The sequence below is a fragment of the Vulpes lagopus genome, chromosome 12, assembly GCF_018345385.1.
Source record: "Vulpes lagopus strain Blue_001 chromosome 12, ASM1834538v1, whole genome shotgun sequence".
Classification (NCBI taxonomy): Eukaryota; Metazoa; Chordata; class Mammalia; order Carnivora; family Canidae; genus Vulpes; species Vulpes lagopus.
In genome coordinates, this window is record NC_054835.1 from 5,054,363 (window position 1) to 5,074,411 (window position 20,049).

Here is a 20,049-nt window from a genome sequence, read left to right on the forward strand (position 1 = left end):
GAGCAGCGCCGCAGGCTAGGGCGGGCAGGCAGGTGCCTTCCCACAGGCTGCTCACCTGAGGCAGCTGGTGCCCATGCCGGTGCGGGCCTCTGCCTTGACAGAGAAACTACCAGGGGCCCAGGGAAGCAACCTGGCTCCAGGAAATGGTTGATTTCCAAGCCTTCCCAGGCCTCAAGACCTGGCAGGGCGGCCCTGTTTATCATTGAGCCTTGTCCCTTCCCAAACCTGGAGCTTCCCCATCAGAGCCTGTGCCTTTGGACTTGCGATCCTGAAGGCCAAGCCTCTTCGGTGAAATGTGATCTAACGGGGCGATCTAACCTGCCTTGCACACTACTTAAAGGACATAGAAATGCTTCCCAAACTAGAGATGATAATAATAACATGATGGCAGCATGCTGGCAGACAACGTTGCCAGACTCAGTGAGGAACACTGACCATGCCCTCTGACATGGGAGTGGAGGGTGGGGGTGATACCATAATTAATGCTCCTCCCATTTCTCAGAGGAGGACCTTGGGCCTCTCACAGAGCTAGGCCCTGGGCAAGAGGTCTGTCTGGCCTTACCACCCAGCTCTAGAGCCATCCTCTGTCAGACTGGGTGGGTCCTGGCTGTCTTGCTGTCCCTGGATCTTACACGGTGCTGGGCAAGAGTGGGAGGGGAACAGCTGGGCAAATGCAGTGCATAGGCTGTGCTGTCTTGAAAGAGCATTTCTCAGCAATTGTTTGATTAAAAAGAGCACCAAACTTGATAATTAACACACAATTTTCAGGTTCACAAGGCCCTTTGCATACACATTATCATTTAATCATCCCAACGTTCAGAGCTAGTTAGTTATTGCCGTTTTTTGAGAGGGGGTGTCAGGTATCTTGCTCTGGATGGCACTCCTACCAGTGACACCAGTTCTGGGGCTCATGATTCTGGGTCTTCCTGTTAGTTTTCCATGGGGTCTGGGCTTGGCAGGTGTCATCTGGGGCCAGGTGGGTTCCAGAAGGAAGGAAAGGAGCAGGGCACCGTGCTGGGTGCCTGACACACACCGTCGCAGGTAGTCTAACCAGGTGGCTGTCCCCCAATTCTATTTTGTAAATGAGAACACTGACTCCCAGGTAGGCTAAGTGACTTCCCCAGGAGCCCATGCTGATAAGAGCTGGAGCTGACCCAGCCGAGAGCTCAGGTCAGCCTGACACCAAGGGCTGTACTCTTTGCCTTGCCCTCAGCTTTGGAGTTGTTTTCCTTAAAGAATCTAACCCCTGTCTTCAGTTTTATGCTACTTTGGCAGTTCTTAATGGGCAGTAATGAGTTTGTTTCCTTTTACTCTCTTGATATTTATTCAACTAATTGCACCCCAAGAGAAATAACCCTCCCCAGCATTCCAGTCATCTTAGGTCTGGAGAACTCCACTGCAATCAGAGTGGTGCGCCTCACTTTCTTCCTCTGACCAAAAAAGAAAAGCAACTGCAACTGTTTTCCTTGGCTTCGAAAGGAAAATAAAAACGATTCTTAAAATTGCTTTTCCACATTGTATTGTGAGGAGTTTCCATTATGTACGGGTTTCCCTCCCCACAAGTGGAGCTGGTGTGACCAAGCCACGTGACAGCCCCTGCACACTGGGAGGCAGCCTCCCCTGGGCTTGGGTCCCACCCAGCCTCTGGTGGGCAGCCCGAGTGTCCCTGCTTGGCCCAGTGCAGTGGGGCCACACACCGTGTGTCCACCTCCCACTCAGCACCATGGCACTGCAGCCCAGGCATGGGGCCACTTTGTAGGAAGAATTGTTTTTATGGGAGGGAGCTCTGTGTCCTGCCCTGCAACAGAAGCTGGTGGCCCCAGGGGTTAGGAATGAGTAAAGTTCAAACACTGAAGATGATAACCACACTCTGTTGTCACATGACTCAAGCACTTTGTATACATGATCTTACTTAATCCTCCCAACAACCTCAGGAGGGAAGCCCTGTTATTTCAGGCTGCCATGGGTGGTGGCCCAAGTTGTGCACTCTGCCACTCTAAGGAGCACAACTCACATTCAATGGTCTTTGTAGTTTGGGGTATTTATTATTACAGCCATTGTCTAATTCCCACAAAGATGCTTTTAAGACTAACAGCAGGGCTGACAATTATCCTTATTTGCAGGTGAGGGAACTATTCATATTCTAAGACCGCGAGTCATTTTACCCATAGTCACTGAATTACTCAGTAGCGGAGCCCCAAAATATACCATGCTGAATATAGAAAAAGAAAAGTGCTAGAGTGACAGGACACTCAAAAGAAATTGCTCTCTGACCCCCACAGGCAAGGGGAGTCCCCAGGACTGCTGACCCCAGGGAAATTTCTGGATTCAAACCAGCTCTCATGGTGGTGCCTTGTCACCCATCTAGGCTATAGTCCCATGTCAGAGGCTCACAGAACCCACCCCTGCATCTGTCACCAGCCCTACCCTACAATTCTGTGATCATAGAAAGCCGGGGATGAGTCTAGACCAGGGGCCCTGCAGGAGGCCTGAGAAATGACCCCTTGCCACTGGCAGTGCAGGAATCTGGAACCACCACTTGGCCCTGAGTGTGCCTGGCTGGCCCCTGGCATCTGCCTTTGGGGTAGCTAGGAATTTGAGTGTGCTTGAGGCAGTCCAATAGACCTGATTAACAATCAACATCAGGCAACATCAGGACCGAGAAGAAAAAATCAAAACTTCGAAGTTGACAGCTTTTCCTACTAAAGCTGGTTGAGATGCATGGTGTACCAGTGGGTACCTAAACCAATTGGTAATCCAGGATGTGGGAGAGACCCAGATAAAGGAAAATTCTAGAAAAAAGGGCCCCAGAGGGCCCAGCTGACCATATAACCAAAAGTATAGATAACAATAGCCCTCGTCTGTTTCTGGTAAACTCACCATGGGCCTGGTGTGCCCTTTCTCATTGGCACGTACTGCTCTGTGCATAAGGTTAGCCTCCATTGAGGCCTGTTATGTAATTATTAATAGCACCCCCTCTTATTTTCAAAAATGTCCTGATTGGGCACCAAATTATAAGGTCCCTTTATACCCAGGAGAAAAGTATTATCACCTGCATTTTGCAGGAGAGTAAACCCAGGTCCAGAAAGGTCAGGTTACTAGTCTAAAGCTCCTTGGAATAAATACCAGGACTGGGATTCAGCTGTCAGCGGCAATGTCCAAGCCCTCACTTCCATCAAGATTGATTCTCCAACCAGGATGAACAAAAGGTGCCTGTCTGTTTGCTTCATGGCCAGGATGCAGATTGCTTCTTAGTCACTGTTGACTGAATAAGTAGAAATGGCTTTCAGGTTAGTACAAGGGGGAGTTTTGTTAGATGTTAGAAACAGCTTCTTGATTATCCAAGTGGCAAGACCCCAAAATGGGCATCGTGGATGAACAGTGGCGTCCTCACCTTAGAAAACCTGAAGAAACTGTGCCTCATTTGTCCTAGGTGATTCATTGCTAGCCTGGGGGCCAGGGAGGGAACAGCCACATCTCCAACTGCCATCCCCTCCCAGCCTAGGATCCTGTGATTCATTCCCCACCAGAAGGCCATGTGGGCACCCAAGGAGTCTGGAGCCAGTTCCCGGACCCTGCCAGCTCAGGCCTCATAAGACCTTCAAATGAGCCATTTGTTCATCCATCCAGTCTTCCATCTCCTAACCTTCCCTGCCAGCTGGTCTTTGTGAACTGTGACAGCCTGGGTCCACCCTTGTCATGGGTGATGGGAACACAGGCATAAACCAGACAGGCAGGTAGTGTCAGATAAAACAGATTTGCCTGGAAGAACAGCAGTGGGGGTTGAATCTGCCTGATGCCCTTGGCTGTGATGCTCCTGCCCCTGGGGAGCTGCGGGCTCCAGGGGAGGGCTGAGTTCACAGAGGAAGCCGGCTGTGGTCATACTGTGAGATCATAGGGCAAGACGGGATGTGGTTAGGCAGTGGGGGGCTGGTTGCCTTTGCCAGGGGGACAGGGATGCTGCTGTTACTTTTTCACAGTGCATTATTTGGGAACCATTTTGTGATTCCCCCAAAGCCTGCACACTGAACCCTCTGTGCCAGGAGCCCCAGCCAACAGAGCAGAGGCGGGGAGAGTCTGCAGAAGCCATGTCAGAGCCCAGCTTCTGAGTTGGCTGCTGCGTTTGCGGCAGTGCCTTGTGTGCTCTGGAGCCCTGGGTCTGGAGGAACCTCAGATGAGAGGGAGAAGAAACCAGGGACTGCTGCCCCACAGTGGCTTCCTGGGGTCTCTGGACCCAGCCTGGAGCTACTCTTCTAGGCCAGGCCGAATGGTTGGCACCCAAGGCCACCTCAGCCTGTTGGCTTGGCCTCCTCCTTTGAGCACTGGGACAAGCACATTTTGTGCCTATCTCTCAGATCCCAGTAACTCTGTGAGGTAGGGCCTGTGATTATTCTCATCTCACAGAAGAGGAGACAGAGGTCAGGGATGAAGACACTTGCCCAGAGCCCCAGAGCTACCAAGCCCCAGAGGCCAGGTCTGGAATTGTGTTTGTCTGCCCCAGAGCCAGATCTCTTACCCACACAGCCCTAACCAAACCCTCTACTCCAGGTGCTTGCTCCCCTGCACTCCACGGGGCAGGCTGCTCCAGGCCTGTCTTTCTGAAGTTCGCAGCTGGTCGTGTTGGTATCCTGCTTTAAAATAGGGCCTCTGTGCTCACGCTCACACTCATGCTCCCTACCTCTGCGCTTTCCCCCGTGGCCTGCCTGATGCACACCTGTCTCCCTCTCAGTTGACCTCCCAGGTCCACTTCCCTTTGAAGCCACTTTCCCTCCTCCAGCCCCCAGGAGCAGTTGTGGCTGCTTCCTATGTCCATCACAGCATGTCAGACACAGCTCATCTGGCTGTGTGCCCCTAGACTGCGAGCTTCTTAAAAGCGGGGACAGTGTCATTTACCCTCTGAATACCCAATAGCCAGGACAGCACTTAGATTCCTAAATAGGACTTCAAGGATTTCATTCATTGAATGTATCTCCCAAGCACTTCCGCTGTTCTGGCCCCTGCGCTAGAACTGGAGATATATAGCAGAAACAAGTAGTTCCCTGCTCTCGAGAGGCCCATGGCAATAGGCAGGACAGAGAACAGGTAGGATGCTGATCAGTACCCTGCAGGGCAGCTCGGGGCTGCAGGGGCAGCCGAGCCAGCTGGGGTGAGGATTGCAGGGGGCATAAGTGGGAGTAGAGGTGCCCCAAAGGGGCGTTGGCTGGACAACCCAGGGGAGAGTTGTGTGGTACCATGGGACAGAGAGGCTTGTTGGTCTGGATCTGAGGCTTGCTTGCTTCATTCATTTATTCATTCCTTCCTTCATCCACTCCACAAATCCCTTCTTTGCCTGGCCCTGAGTATTAGAGGCCAACGGTGACTAAGAAATACCTCCTTTTGCTCATGGAGGTTGAACTGGGGCCACTTCAGGCAGAACTTCTGTCACTCCTGGAACGGAGCTGTTCCTCAGGCACCTCTTAGTGATAAGGACAGACATCCTTCTGGGCTCCCCGCCCCCACCCCGCCCTTTAGAGAGAGAAAGTGTAAGCGGGGCAGAGGGAGAGAGAAAGAACTCCAAGCAGTTTCCACGCCCAGCACAGAGCCTGATTGGAGGCTCAATCTCATGACCTTGAGATCATGACCTGAGCCAAAACCAAGAGTCAGACGCCCAACCCACTGAGCCACCCAGGCGCCCCCTTTCTGGGCTTTTCTTAGGTGGTCTTGTGCCTGCCTTCCTAGAGGACTAGGTAGCAGGAGGAGGCTGAGGCTCTGGGGCTGCTGGCCCCAACACGGGCTGGTTGGTTTCACCCGAGAAAAGACCTAACACAATAGTTCAATTGTGAGAGGCCTGGCTTCCTACCGCTCCCCACTGCCCAATGCAACATGGGAACATTTCTATGATCAGAATGTGTCTCACAATTGATGTACACTTGTAATAAGACATTGTAACATTTTAAATTTTAACTGCCCCCCCACACTGGCTTATTAAATCAGTCAGTCATATGGTTTACAGTCAATATGAGGGAATATGGTTTTGCTATTAAAACTACCCTCACTGTGAGGTTTGATATGTTGTATCTATCACCACAAACTCCCAGTTGCCAGTGACTGAATAACCCTTCTATTTGGGGTGTTTTATATAAATTCACAGAAAAGAATGCTATTCAGTGAATTGATTCATTCTTGCAACTTCCCAGTATGTCTTCCAGGATGGCAGTGGGCTAGGGTAGGAAGAGTCCAGATCTGGATTTGAATCTTTGCTTTTCGGCCCACTAGTAGAGGGACATTGGCAGAGGTGCGCAACCTCTGAGCCTCAGTTTTCTCCTCTGTAAAATGGGATGGCACCACCCATTTAGTGCCACATGCCCCCTCTTTGCAGGTCTCTCACTGTTGTGCATTTGTGTGATAGATTCACCTTCTGCCTCCTTCCACTAGGCCATGGGCCCTACCAGCAGAGCCCCACTGCATCTGACTGCTGTCACTTGAGACCATTTTGAGTGAAATGATTCAGAGAGGCCAGAAGCTGGATGTACCTGCCCTGGGAGAGCTCCTGTTGTTTGTTCTAAGGTAGCTACCAGTTGCTGTCTCTCTGATTCTTCTCAGGATTGCTCGAGTGTGGCCCAGTGCAGACTATGAGGACCTGCACTCTGATTCTGCAGCCCATAGAGTCTCGAAGTAGAGATGTAGGAAACATATGAATGGTATCTCAGACACACAGATGAATGTTTGCCCAAGGCTCCACCCCACTGAGCTGGTGCCAGAGTCCCATGGTGCTTTGGAGCTCTGCTGAGACTCATCTATAAGAGGGGGGTTGATAATGCCTGTTCTGTCTCAGAGGTAGGCTTCTTTGACAAGCAAGTGATACATTGAAATCAGGTAAGCATGTGGTTTTCAGACAGTGTGGCATAAGCATTCTGTAGGACAGCAACCAGAACAGCCTTGGCTGCTGGGGGACACAGTGACAGGGTCAGGAAAAGAGAAGTCAGGATACCTTGAACAGGGCAGTGGAGTGGGGTGGGAAAGGCATGGACTTTGGAGCTAGGCTGACAGCCTACATATGTGTTCAAGGCCCACATAATCACCAACTACGTGACCTTGGGCAAGTTGCTTAGCCTCTCTGAGCCTTAGTTCTCTCATCTGAAAAATGGGATGCTAAACTAGAACCTATCTCCTAGGGTTCTGTTGAGGATGAAATGCGATAATGCACATGCCTTACTTAGTGCAGCCTGTACTTAATAAATCCTTGTGGGATGGATGGGTAGATGGAAAAGTGTCTTCATTGCTCTGCCCATGAGCTTACAGCAGGACCATTGTAGTCCTCTCCTGGACCATGTGTTTCACACATTTTGTCTGTTCCACCATGACTGCTTTAATTATTGAGTAATAATTGATCTAATTTTTGTTAGCCGGGCCTGTGAAGTTAGAGCCTCTGCTCAGCTGGGGCTGCCCTGAGAGCACAGTGAACTGCCAGGTTCCAGCATGGTTCCAGCCTGGAGCTGGAAACCTGCAGCGTCTGTGGCCCCAGAGGCCTGTGGTAGAGATGCACAAATGTAACAGCAGCTTTTCAAAATGCTCTCCAGAGTTCAGGGAATCCACTGTGACCTCTAGGGCCACAGGAGAGAAGCCACTGTCTTGAGCTAAGATGTACCAGTGTTGGCTGGTGTAAAATCTACCGGCTTGGCCACCATATGGTCAGCGGTGGTGATGGAGATGGAGCTTTGGGGTGGAGTCCCTCTCCTCTCCCTCTACAGTCCTAGGACAGGCCTGGCATCGGTCTCCCTGCTGTGCAGACCTCCTACAGCACCAAGGTAGCTCACTTTCCTCACCTACTACAGTTCTGGCAGGAGACCGCCCGGCAGATGGGTAGTGCCCATGTGGGTGGTAAGGTTGGTATCAGATGTACCTGAGGTCCCCTCATCGGTGTCTGCACCCTCCCTTAGTGTGGACTTCAAGGACCTGGACGTGCTGCAATTCACTTCAGACATAAAGCCCACCACCCAGCCTCCTGGGAAGACCCCCAATGTGGGTAGCAGTAGTGGCCACCATTCTGGCAAGGCCTGGTAGGATTTTCTGACAGCCCTATTAGGATGTCCAGGACATAGAGAATCTGGGTCCCTGCTCTCTTCTGGGTTTCTGTGATTCTGATTGTTTGGGTCCTAATACTCGGTGACTAACATATTCTGAGGGTTTGCCACACAGCAGGCATGGTGCTAAGGCCTTCCCTGACATGATCCCATGTGCTCCTCCTAGAAAGCAGTGGAGTGAGGCTCAGGGTGCTGGGTTCAAGTCTTGGTGCTGGCACTTACCAACTATGTGGCCTTGAGCATACTTCTGAACCTCTGCACCTTGGTTTCCTTACCTATAAAATGGTTATAAACAACAGTACCTGTGTTGTAGGGTGGCTGTGAGGATCCCTCAAGCTGGTAAGTGCCTGGCTCAGAGAAAGTGCAATGTAAGTGTTAACCATTACTAAAAGATGGGTGGTATTATTATCACATTTTGCAGAAAAGAAAACAAGTTTAGAGAGGCCGAAGAACTGTGGCTCCTAAGTAGAAGAGCTAGGATTTGAACTTAGCTCATAAGTGCTACCTTACTCTGCCTCAATGTGGGAAAATATACGTGGGGAGCATTCAGCCAGCTTCGGAAGTGGCATTCTCGGCTTTCCTCAGAGCTCTGGTGAAAGGAGATCCTTTTCTAAGTAACTGAACTGGCCTCTGGGAGCTCTCATAATCCCACAGCAGAGGCAATAGCTGACCCGTGACACATATCACAGAAGGAGAAGGGAGGGATCAGTGAAGAATTTCTGTTTGGAAATGTTATCTAATGCTGAGTGCTTTCAAGGGACTGGAAATGTGGAGCCCACGCTGTCCCCCTGCCGAGGTACCAGGGAAGCCTGGTGCTCCCCTATTTCCCTGCCACATATTGCCTGCTGGAGACCTGGGCTATCATCTGGTCCTGGGAGGGCTCAAGCATCTGTGGACGTGGAGGGAAAGCCGAGGCAGCACTTTGCCCTGAGTCACAGTGACGGAAGTCTCTAGCTGATGTGTCCCTTCCACCTCTGGACCCCTTCAGTCGTCTCCTTTCCAGGTGTGGGGTGAGCAGAGGCTTCTAGGCTCCAGGGAACTTTCTGAACAAGGGCTCCCAGCTCTGGCAGGACAGTGTTTGCTTTTGCTTTTGCCTTGGCATAGTCTCTAGCCAGGGTGCATAGGAACCCAAAACCTAAAAACGATTTCCCCTGTCCGTGAGCTACTCCTGTCCTGCTAAGCACACACCTACACATAGGCACGCACTCACGCATGCACCCCAGCTGCTGGGCCGGGCCCGGGAGCCGCCTCCTTCACCCCAAAGGCTCTTTGTCTGAGACAGAATGGGGCTTACAGATGAAGCCCTCGAAGCTCCAGCCACGGTCTCATGCCCCCAGAACACCACCCTCTGCCCAGGTGTCCACAGATCTGCCCCAGCAGATGCCTTGTTTGGCTCCAAGGGAAAGCAAGAGTGACCCCCTCTGGGGTCCAGCCACACACACTCCCAGCTAGAGGGGTTAGGGTTTTTGAACGCCCAGACATGGGGCCAGCTGCTGCCTATTGCCCCCTGGTCCCTTGGTGCCACAGAGCTGGCCCCTTACCTCTTCACTCCTGCTTGGCTCCCGGGGCAGCTCCTCACATGCTTTACCCCAGCCGTCAGCAGGGCAGCCTGTCCATGGCCTCCAGGAGGGGGTCCTTGAGTCGCAGGCCGGACTGGCCGCCAAGCAGCCCTGCCTCACTGGCCTCTGCTTGCTCTGCTGTGCTCCCAGCCGGGCTGGGGCCAGGGCTCGGGCAGGGGCTGGCCAGGTGTCCTGCCGGGGCTGCTTACAACCTGCCTCCTCTCCCGGCAGGGGCTGGCGTCTGCCTCTGTGCCATGCTCTGCAGGGCTGGGGCTCAGCGCTCCGGGTCCATCCTTAGGCCGTCTGCAGCAGCCTCATTTGAACTCCCCACTCCTTTGTGGAGCCTTTACATGCCGCTGGAGGAAACTGTGAGCACAGCCTGACCCTGGTTGGCTGCAGGCACTTCTCTCCACCCACCAGTGCAAGAGGATCCCCCAGGCCCCAGAAAGGCTCCGGGCCTCCCCTCAGCCCCAGACAGAGGCGGGCCGCCTGGTGATGTCACGCTAGCTCCGGCCCCAGCTGGCCTGGCCCCTCCCGCCCCAGCCCGCTCTGGCGGCCTCGCCGGCCCCCTCCTTCCCTGGCACGAGCAGCCTGGCCAGCCCTACTCCCTGGCCCGCCCGCCTCTAATGCGCTCTGCCGAGGCCAAGAGCGTCCCCTCTGCCTCAGGTAATAGGTTCAGATCTGCTCTAGCTGTGCAGGCAGCAGGAAGCAGCTCCTTCCCCTGGATGGCTCCCTCATCCCTGCACTGCCCCACAGGCCCCAGGTAAGCAGGCAGGGCACCCCGCACAGATGGCCTCTCCCCATGGGTGCCCTTCATAGAGGCTTCCCTCTCACCTCTAAACCCTTGGGAGGGAGTCCAAGGCCACCTGCACAGAAGCCAGCTGGATCTGTGCTGACAGCTAGCAGAAGGCAGGGGCCTAGGACGCTGAAATCCCACAGGCTTGATGGGGGAGGGGTGGTACATGTAGGAGAAATGCCTATTGATAGACCTAGAGTCCTTGATTAAGTCATTTCACAGTTCTGGCATCCCTATCATGCATCGATAAATGAGCTATCACCAGTGATCTATCTCCTTGTATTCCCTGGTATCACGTGGGAGAGGGCTTGGCCCAGGGCAGGGGTGCCTCGGAGGGCTGGTCTCAGAGCTCAGGAGGGAAGCGGGCCAGGGATGGCACTCCCAGAACCTCTTTGGTGATCTCCAGACCTCTGAGGAGCACATGATAAGAGCCCCCAGCACAGGGTGTCGCTGAGGTGGAGCTCATGGGTGTTCATAGAGTCAGAACAGAAAGCAGGAGACCACACCAGATCCTCACAAAGTGAGCAATCCTACAGACATGTCAGCACTGCAGGCAGAGGAAGGAGGCCCACGGGTAATGGGAAGGGAACAGCTGTCTCTGCCTTGGCAACAGCTGTGTGAAATACTGGTGGTGACTCTTCTTTCTTCTTTGAAAAAGTTTAGTGATGATGGTGGTGGTGGTGGTGTCTGGGTACACATCAGGAGAGAAACTTCAGTGGTGTTCTCCCCACCCGCACGCATAGCCATACCATGTTGCTGGTCCCTGGACAAGCAGATCCACTGTGGCCCTCCGCTCCTCAGGATCGCCACTCCTGTCTTTGCAGGGAGCAAACTTTGCTTCTTGCCTCAGCTTCTCCCAGCCTGTTCAGACTTGCTCCCTTTTCCATCTGTCAGTCCCCCTCCTCTTCCTTCTTAGAAGGCAAGTCTCCACCAGAAGACTGCAGTATCTTACAACAATAGCCAGATGATTGGGCTGCATAGGTGTGCTCCCCACAACTGCCATGGGGGTGAAGGTGCCCACCCACTCTGTGGAGGATCCCTGTGCATGTTCTGCACGGAAGCCATGAGAGCCTGGGGACTCAAGATCAGCCGAAGCACATAGGATGGAGCTGAATCCTTCTTGAGCAGCACCCTTGCCAGCCTGGAAGTTGACATACTTCATCCTTTTCCCCTTCCTCCTCTGTCTTGCTATCTCTCCTCTCTAGGATGTGTTTCTTGAGAACCTGCTCACAGCTGACAGCAGGAAGCCAAAGTTGCTCTCCTCACAGAGCTTGCAGTCAGGAGGGGAGGCAGACAAACACATGAGAAGTGCTGCTGGGTGCTGAGTGGGTGTCTAAGCTGGAGACTGGATTAAGTCTTGGCAGGGCAGTCAGAGCACGCTCCCTGGGGTTATGGTGTTTCAGCTGAAATCCAGAGGATGGGTAAGAATTAGCAGGTGTGAGCTGGAGAGATGATGATCTGGGTAGCAGCAGTAGTGTATTAAGGGCCGTGTGGCAGATTGCTTTTTTGAAGATGATCCCAACAACATCTCCTAGTCCAAAATGAGACCTTGACACTCCTTCCATTAAGAGGTAGTGTTTAGGGACACCTGGGTGGCTCAGTGGTTCAGTGTCTGCCTTCAGCTCATGTCATGATCCCAGGGTCCTTGGATCAAGTCCCACATTGGGCTCCCCATAGGGAGCCTTGCTTCTCCCTCTGCCTATGTCTGTGCCTTTCTCTCTGTTTCTCTCATGAATAAGTAAATAAAATCTTTAAAAACATAAGAGGTAGAGTCTATGTCTCCTCCCTTTGAATCTGGGTGGCTTTGTGACTTACAACCAATAGAATGCAATGGAAATGACACTACCTGATATACAAAGCTGGGTGAGAACAGCAGGGCACCTCTGCCTTGTTCAGTGGGACACTGTCTTTTGGAGCCCTGAGCCAGGCTTGACCCTGAGAAGTCCAACTACCTGCAGGCTGCCATGCAGGGGCCATGTGTAGCATAGGTCATAGCTGACAGCCAGCATCCACCCCCAGATGTGTGAGGAAAGATGGCTCTCAGTGATTCCAGCCCCCAGCGGTGAGTCAGCTTCAGCTACAGTCTTCCTGCTGAGGCCCCAGGCATCAGGAAGAGAAATGAGCCACTGTACCATTCTGTAGCTTTGACCCACAGAATCCACGAGGATAGGAAAATGATCGTCTAGACTGCTAAGTTTTGATGGTAATTTGTTACACAACAGCAATAGCTGGAGCAGTTATAGGGAGTTCTTCCCAGGAGTGTTTGTCTGAGGAGAGGGTAGGGAGGGGCATGGAGGAAGATGAGGCCCTGTCAGAGGTGGGACTTGATCCAAGGACAGTGGGAAGCCACTGAAAGGTTTTGAGCAACTTGCTTTTATTTCTGAAAGGCCCCATTAGTTGCTGAGTAGAGGCTGAGTTGGCAAAAACCGTAGACAAGGCATCTGGAGCTGTGGGTGACGGTTGCAGCCATCCTGGTGAGAGAGGCAGTTGGAGGCAGTGAGACCCACTGGGTCAGGGAGAGTTCTCAGGACCCACCCTCCTTTGGGAACAGGTGCAGCCCAAGTCTCTAAATACTAGAGTAGGGGATCCCTGGGTGGCTCAGCGGTTTGGCACCTGCCTTTGGCCCAGGGCATGATCCTGGAGTCCCGGGATCGAGTCCCATGTCGGGCTCCCTGCATGGAGCCTGCTTCTCCCTCTGCCTGTGTCTCTGCCTCTCTCTCTCTCTGTGTGTGTATGTGTGTGTCTATCATGAATAAGTAAATAAAATCTTAAAAAAAAATTACTAGAGTAAATTTGCTTTCACAATTCAAAATTCCTAGGATCCCATCAAGTGGGAGAGGAATGGCAGGACAGCCTTGCCCTGTCTGTGTTTGCACATCCCAAGCCCCTGAGGTGGCCTTGAAGTCAAGGATGCTGCTGGAGAGCTTGAGCTGTGCAGTCAAAATCTGGTTCTACCACTAAGTAGCTCTAAGCTTCACTGTCCTCATCTGTAAAATGAAGATGTCACAAGGATTTACCCCATAGGGCTGCTGAGAATAGTAAATAAGATGCAACATGTTAAGTGTAATGCACAGTGACTAGTACACAGTACATACTCAGTATTGGCTCTAGTAATTCCCATTGCCTCCTTCCTTGGGCCATGAGTTCCCTGAGCACTGGCACAGGTGTAGGCATGGGCCACACAGAGCTCTTCTTCTGTACATCCTGGTACAGTGGGGTGGCTGGCTGGGGAGGATGAGGAGATGTGGCTCAGAGTTTTACAGGCCTGGGCTCAGATCCCAGATCTGTCTCTAACCTGGGCAACATTCTTATTCTCTTGCAAACTTTGTTTCCTCACTTAAAAAGAAAAAAATAAAAAAGGAATGATGTTACTCAGTCATCTCATAACCTGAGGTTGGTGTGAGAGGACTCTCAGGACCCTCACGGTGACGGGGCTGAGTGAGATGATGCCGCTAAAGCACTAGCACAATGCCTGGCATTAAGCCATCAGCAGTTACTCGGGAAACAGGGCTGCTGCTCTTCCCTGCTCCCAAAGGCCTCTCCAGTCTTGCTCGTTGGGCCCCTAACTTCAGCTCGGAATCCCCAGGACCTCCTGGAGGAACACCATTTCCACAATTCCAGCTGCCTGTTGGACCAAAGTGTCATGTGACACTTGAGGAGAAGGGAATTTCCCTTTCTCTCTCTACATTTTTTATCAGAAAGAAAAATGTGTGGGGTTTACATGGTGGCAAAAATACAAAGAATCTTAATTATGTCCCACAATTTGTTTAAATGATTTCATGTGCTTTCATGTCTTATCACCTTCCTGACAGCTACAGGTTTTTTCTGTTGGGAATGTTGGGTTGTTGTACTGATATACTGCATGTGGTAGGAATACATGGCAAGCATGTGTTATAAAAGGGGGACTTGGACCTTCCCGTGTTTTGCAAACTCAGTGTCTTACCAGCATTTCAAGCCTAACAGATCCCAAATTGATGTTCCCCCTTCAGCAGTTTTTAAATCTCTTTCCATCATCTTTTGGCCTACACTGTTTCTGATGCAAAGTCAGCTCTCTTCCTTATTACTGCTCCTAAGTACATAGTGAGTATCTTCCCCTCTGACATCTTCTAAGATTTCTCTTTATCTTTGGTTTTTAGCAGTTGGACAGTGGTGTGAATAGGTGTAAGTTTCTTTGCATTGATTCTGTGTGGAGTTCACTGAACTTCTTGGATCTTTGAGTTGATTTGTCTCACTAAATTTGGGATTGTGTGAGGCAATTTGGGGCCATGATTTCTTCTAATAGTTCTTCAATACCATTCTCTCTCCTCTCCCTTTCTGGAACTCCATTTATACACCTGTGTTGTCCCACAGGTCACTGAAGCTCCCTCCCTTTTTCCCTTCCTTTCCTTTCTCTTTCCTTTTCCTTTCTGTGCTTCAGTTGGATCATTTCTATTACTTGTCTTAAAGTATTCTGACCTTTTCTTTTTTTAAAAAAATTTTATTTATTTATTTATTCATGAAAAACACAGAGAGAGAGAGAGAGAGATTGAGAGAGAAAAGCACAGAGACACAGGCAGAGAAAGAAGCAGGCTTCATGCAGGGAGCCCGACATGGGACTCGATCCCCAGGATCGTGCCCAGGACCAAAGGTGGTGCTAAACCGCTGAGCCACCCGGGATGTCCGTGACCTTTTCTTCTACAGTATGCAATCTGCTGTTAATTTCATCCTAAGTATATTTTATATTTATTTATATTTTATATTTATTGGGTCTAGAATTTCCACTGGGTTTATTTTTATAGGACCCATTTCTCTTCTGAGATTCTCTATCCACTCATTCTATCTTTCATTTCCTGAAAATCTTGTGCATATTTTATAATAACCATTTTAAAGCTCTTGTTGACTAATTCAACATCTGACTCATCAGTAGATCTGTTTTATTGACTATTATTTTTCTTGAGCCTGGGTCACATATTCTTGCTTCTTCATATATCTATCATTTTTAAATTGTGTACTGGACATTTTGGATAATATATTGAAAAGACTTTATATTTTATTGCCTTCCTCTAAAGAATGTTGTGTTTTGTTCTGGCAGGCAGTTAAAGTGCTGACATACCCCCTTGATCTTGTGGAGGTTTGGTATTTAGGTTTTGTTCAAGTAGATTTATTTTGGTTTTGTCTATAGTCCAGGGTATAACTCTTCCTAGTAAGGTATGGCTTTTCCAGGATGAAATCAGAAACCTTAAATGTTTGCTAAGTTCCTTTAGCTTGACAGGACTTGAACTCCAATCTCGTATCTTCTGAACTCCCTGCTTCCCAGCTACTGCTTTCTTTTGGGCTCTGTGGGGTCTCTCTCTCTCTCTCTCTCTCTCTCTCTCTCTCTCTCCCCCCCCCTCCCTCTCCCTCTCCCTGCATGTATACAATTTAGGTATTAACTAAGGATTTGAGGGGAATTTGTACAGTAATTTGGGAGCTCCCCCTTCGATGGCTATCTCCCTTCTGGCATATTCCCTTTCAGTTGCCATACTCAGTGCCCAACTTCTTTATCTTCTTCCCAGGCAGTAATACTGCTGCATTCTGTTTCAGTTCTATTCTTCTGTTTATCACCATGAACTGGGAAGTGCCCTTATATGTTTCCCATCTTTTCAGAAACCTTGTCTCCTCCAGTATCTGTTGCTTTGGGTTGTTCTCAAATGCTTTCAAGCAGTTATTTTGTATATTGTCCGGAGTGTATCATTGTTACTGACCAGAGAGTTCAGTACAATTTACTTTTCCATGTTGGTAACTGGAATTCCCCACATCCCAGCTGAATCTGTCTTCTCCCCCAAACCTCCTGTACTCCTGCTGCTGTCAGCGCCCTCGATAAACCTAGCCAGCTGGTTGGTAGCTCTTACTTCAGTTCTCTGCCCTTCCTGCTCTTGGTCATAGTCTTTTGGGAAATATCAGCCCCAAGAATGCATGTCTTGATTCAGCTTAGTACACCCACCTTGGGCACTAGAGGAAATGTGTTGTCCTTGCAAGCCTTGTTAGAGCATCTACTATAGCATGTATGGCTAATTGTGATATACTAGGCATCAAGCTCAACATTTTATAGGCATTGTTTGTTTTTTTCTCCTCTCACAACCTACGAAAGAAGTATTGCCATTTTGTTCTACTAACAAGAAGACTGAGGCTTAACAAAGTAAAGTTCCTTGCATTTGGCCACTGGGTAGAAAGTAACGGGACTGGGATTAAGACCCACATCAAAGTGAGCAGAAACACAGTTGTCCTGCAAACAAGTAACATCTCTTTAATTCTAAGACATTTTTTCTTGTTTTAAGATCTCTGAAATCAGGAGGCATCTTGAAGTTAACAGCATGTCAGGAGCTAACAGGCAGCACTTTTCCCATTTTACTAGAACATGACACATTTAATAGTTGATGACTTCTCAGATTCAAGGTCAAGGAATTATGGCATTGTTAGTGATGGGGCTTTAGTGAGGTTGAACCAGGCTTGAAGGACAAAGAAGCACGTCCCCTCCTCTCCTGGTCAGTCACTTTTGGAAAGGTCTAAGGAAGTGTCCAAGCATTATGAAGCCCGTGGAACTGCCCCAAGCCTCCCTCCTCCAGATTTAATGCAACAGCTGCCTCTAAGCTGAGATCCAGCCAACTGGTCCCCTCCTCTCCTGAAGGTGCTGTTGTCAGGTCCTGTGACTTGCCACCCTATGTCTATCAGGGACACAATGTGTTCCCTGACCCTAGTAAGAAGTTTGGAGACTCAAGTTTGTGGGGAGGTTTTTAAAGCAGTGCTACTGGTTATCCTGGACTGCCCAGTGTCACACAGGATGTCCCAGCACATGGAAAGCCCTTTGAGGACATTGTGTCTGTTAAATGCTTGCCAAACAAGTATATCCAAATGTCAGCACAGGTTACATGTTCAGTTACAAAGTAGCTTTGAGAACCTATTGTTGGCTCATGCATGACCCATTTAATTCCTACTTTTCAACCCACCTGCAAGGAACAAAGTCAGGGCAGCCCTTCTGTTCAAGCCTGGACATCACCTAACAGTCAAATACATTTGCTGTTCAGTCAATAAACCCTTATTAAGCTCCATCTGAGCCCCAGAGTTTGGGCTCCAGGTCAATTTGCCCAAAGCCAATTTGCTAAGATGTTTAGTTGACTGGTTTTCATTTTGTCTTTATAACAGTATTTTAAGGAATGTTTGATTGGCCTCATCTGCCCTCTTAACTGCAGCTGATGCAGAGGCTCGTCCCCAAGAGGGGAGACTGAGAAGCAGAGGGAAGAGAGATTTAATTTTAGTTTGCTGGCTTTCTTTGTACTGTCATAACAAAAACTTCACAGAAATTTTCCAGAGCTGTTTAAAATCATCCCATCCTATATAAACATTTTTAAAATATATATATTTATTTGGGAGAGAGAGAGCGCAATTGAGTAGGGGGAGAAGCAGAGGGAGAGAGAAAAGCAGACTCCCTGCTGAGCAGGGAGCTTGACATGGGACTTGATCCCAAGACCCTGATATTATGACCTGAGCCAAAGGCAGACACTTAACCAACTAAGCTACCCAGGCACCCCACCTATATGAAAATCTTAAAAATTGCTTTTTTGGAACACTGTGTCAGACGGGATCTTTGTCCCAGACAGGAGATGAGAAACTGAGGGCAGTTTTATGGTCAGTGGGGGAAGACCACAGCCCCCTTATAGATACCTGCTGCAGTTCTCCTTCCAAGGAGCAGCTGAGCTGTTGCTCACCTTGCTTATCATTCCTGGGCCCGAAGAAGGCAACTGAACAGATAATTGAGGGCTTCTGGCAAGAGACTGACGGGCTGAGCTTCCCACTCCTGAGGCCAGGATGGGGACACTGGTCAGGGGTGCTGGTGCTGCAGTGGGCAGTGTTATCAGAGAGGCCTGAGGGCAAGCCTGGGCCTGTCTTGTCCTGACCTCTGTCTGGAGCATCTCACTAGAGGACTAGCACACAGAAAAACATGATAAATGTCTGTAGGAATGCTAGCCTTAAAAATGCACTCGCTCTGTGTTACATCCAGGGTTTCTGACTCAGGATCTTGGGGCTGAGGGCAGCAAGAGTGAAATTTAGGAGTCTGGCTAGAAGAAGGGAAAGAAGACCCAAGATAAGAAAGACAACCTCCCTGACTTTGTGAGGCTGCGCCTAGACCTCTGAGGGCTACCCCAGGCCCACCCCAAGCTGATTCTGGGGGTTCCCTATAACTCCTACTTCACTGATCTGGCTCTCAGCCCTGCCCTCTCCCCTTCCTACTGGTCCATGTGCCAAGCAGATGCAGGAAGAAAGGCAGTACCTGTGCTGAGTATTCAGGGCCATCTTGCCAGGTGTGGGTGGGACAGCAGAGGGACATCTTCTCGTATTCTCCATGCAGGTGGATGATGGTGCTGTTCGCAGTATCAGCCCCTCTCTTCTGCATGGCAGAGCCAGGTCCCAAAGTGCTTTGGCATTTGTTATCTCCCAACTTAGCCTCATAGCAGGCATGGGAGTGGGGAGGGCAGCAGTTATTCCCTTCTGTAGATAAGAAAAATGAGACTGTGACAATGTTACGGTCACTCTTACTATCATCACGTATTATATGTTCACTGTGTGCCAGGCGCTGTGCTGGTCATCGCCTTACCTTGCCGAACTTCCCAGCATCTATAGAAGCCAGGGCTCCAAGCACAGATCCAGGATGACTTCTGCCTGCCTGAGGCACTTTGCCTTCATGAGCTCCTTCCTGTGCTAAAAAAAATATTAAAAGTCATCTTCTATGGCTGCGTTGGTGTAAAAACAAATATGTTAATATTGAATATTAAGGCATTTTCTGCCCTAAAATTTCATTTTGTTCTCATTTTAAAAGAAGTTAAAACATTTTTGTGAGCCCCCAAAAGTATTATGAGGCCTATACACTGTGCCTAATGGATAACTTGGTCCACACTCCCTGACCCACAAATCCCGAATCCAAAAGCTCTAGAAAAAGCAAGCCTTTTTTCAAAAGATTGGCTCAAAATTGATTTGGTGGCAAAATCCAACTTGAATCGCCATGAGGTTCTGTGTGGTCTTTGAACCACTGAACCACCCCTATGTTTAGGGAACTGCACTGACACCACGATGGGGTTAGAGGATGTGCATCCTATGTAACACATCACATGCTGACATTGTCTGCCCTGGGGTCCCTGTTCTCCTTTCCTGGAGCATGAGTTCCTTGAGGACAGGACCGTGTTGTGTCCCTCTCGTGAGTGCAGATATTAATTATTTTTCCATAAATCCACCATTTTCCTTTCTTAGAGAACCCACAGGGAGCTGCCATTTACAGATTTATAGCTGGGGTCCAAGCCCAGTGCAAGCCTGTGGTTATGATGAGCCAGCCCCTGGCAGGTCTGTGGAGCTGCTCCCCCATAAACAGATATTGGCGGGGGGGGGGGGGGGGGTGTGCACGTGGGTCCCTGAAGAACAAGTGGGAGAAAAGTTTAGGGGAAGGAATAATGGAGACAACGCTGGTCAACTACTCATGGGTTGCAGGTTCTGTGCCAACTGTTAACATCAATATATTCCCACAACAACTCTATGTGGTAAGAACCATCACTGTCCTCCTTTTCAGGCTGAGGAAAACAAGGTTAGAGAACCTAAGTAGACTGCCCAAGGGTGTGCAGCAAGG

The 20,049-nt window shown here is 50.0% G+C and overlaps 2 protein-coding genes across 6 annotated transcripts in view; one reads left to right on the plus strand and one right to left on the minus strand.

The window, feature by feature from the left end:
* Positions 1-10,084, minus strand: part of ANGPTL2 (angiopoietin like 2) — a 35,958-nt gene extending 25,874 nt beyond the window's left edge. The window contains exon 1 of the mRNA XM_041724556.1: positions 9,605-10,084. The gene's annotated coding sequence lies outside the window, so the exon portion shown is untranslated. The remainder of the gene's footprint in view (positions 1-9,604) is intronic.
* The window catches only part of RALGPS1 (Ral GEF with PH domain and SH3 binding motif 1), a 292,653-nt gene that overhangs the window by 180,535 nt on the left and 92,069 nt on the right, over positions 1-20,049 (plus strand). The window lies entirely within an intron of this gene.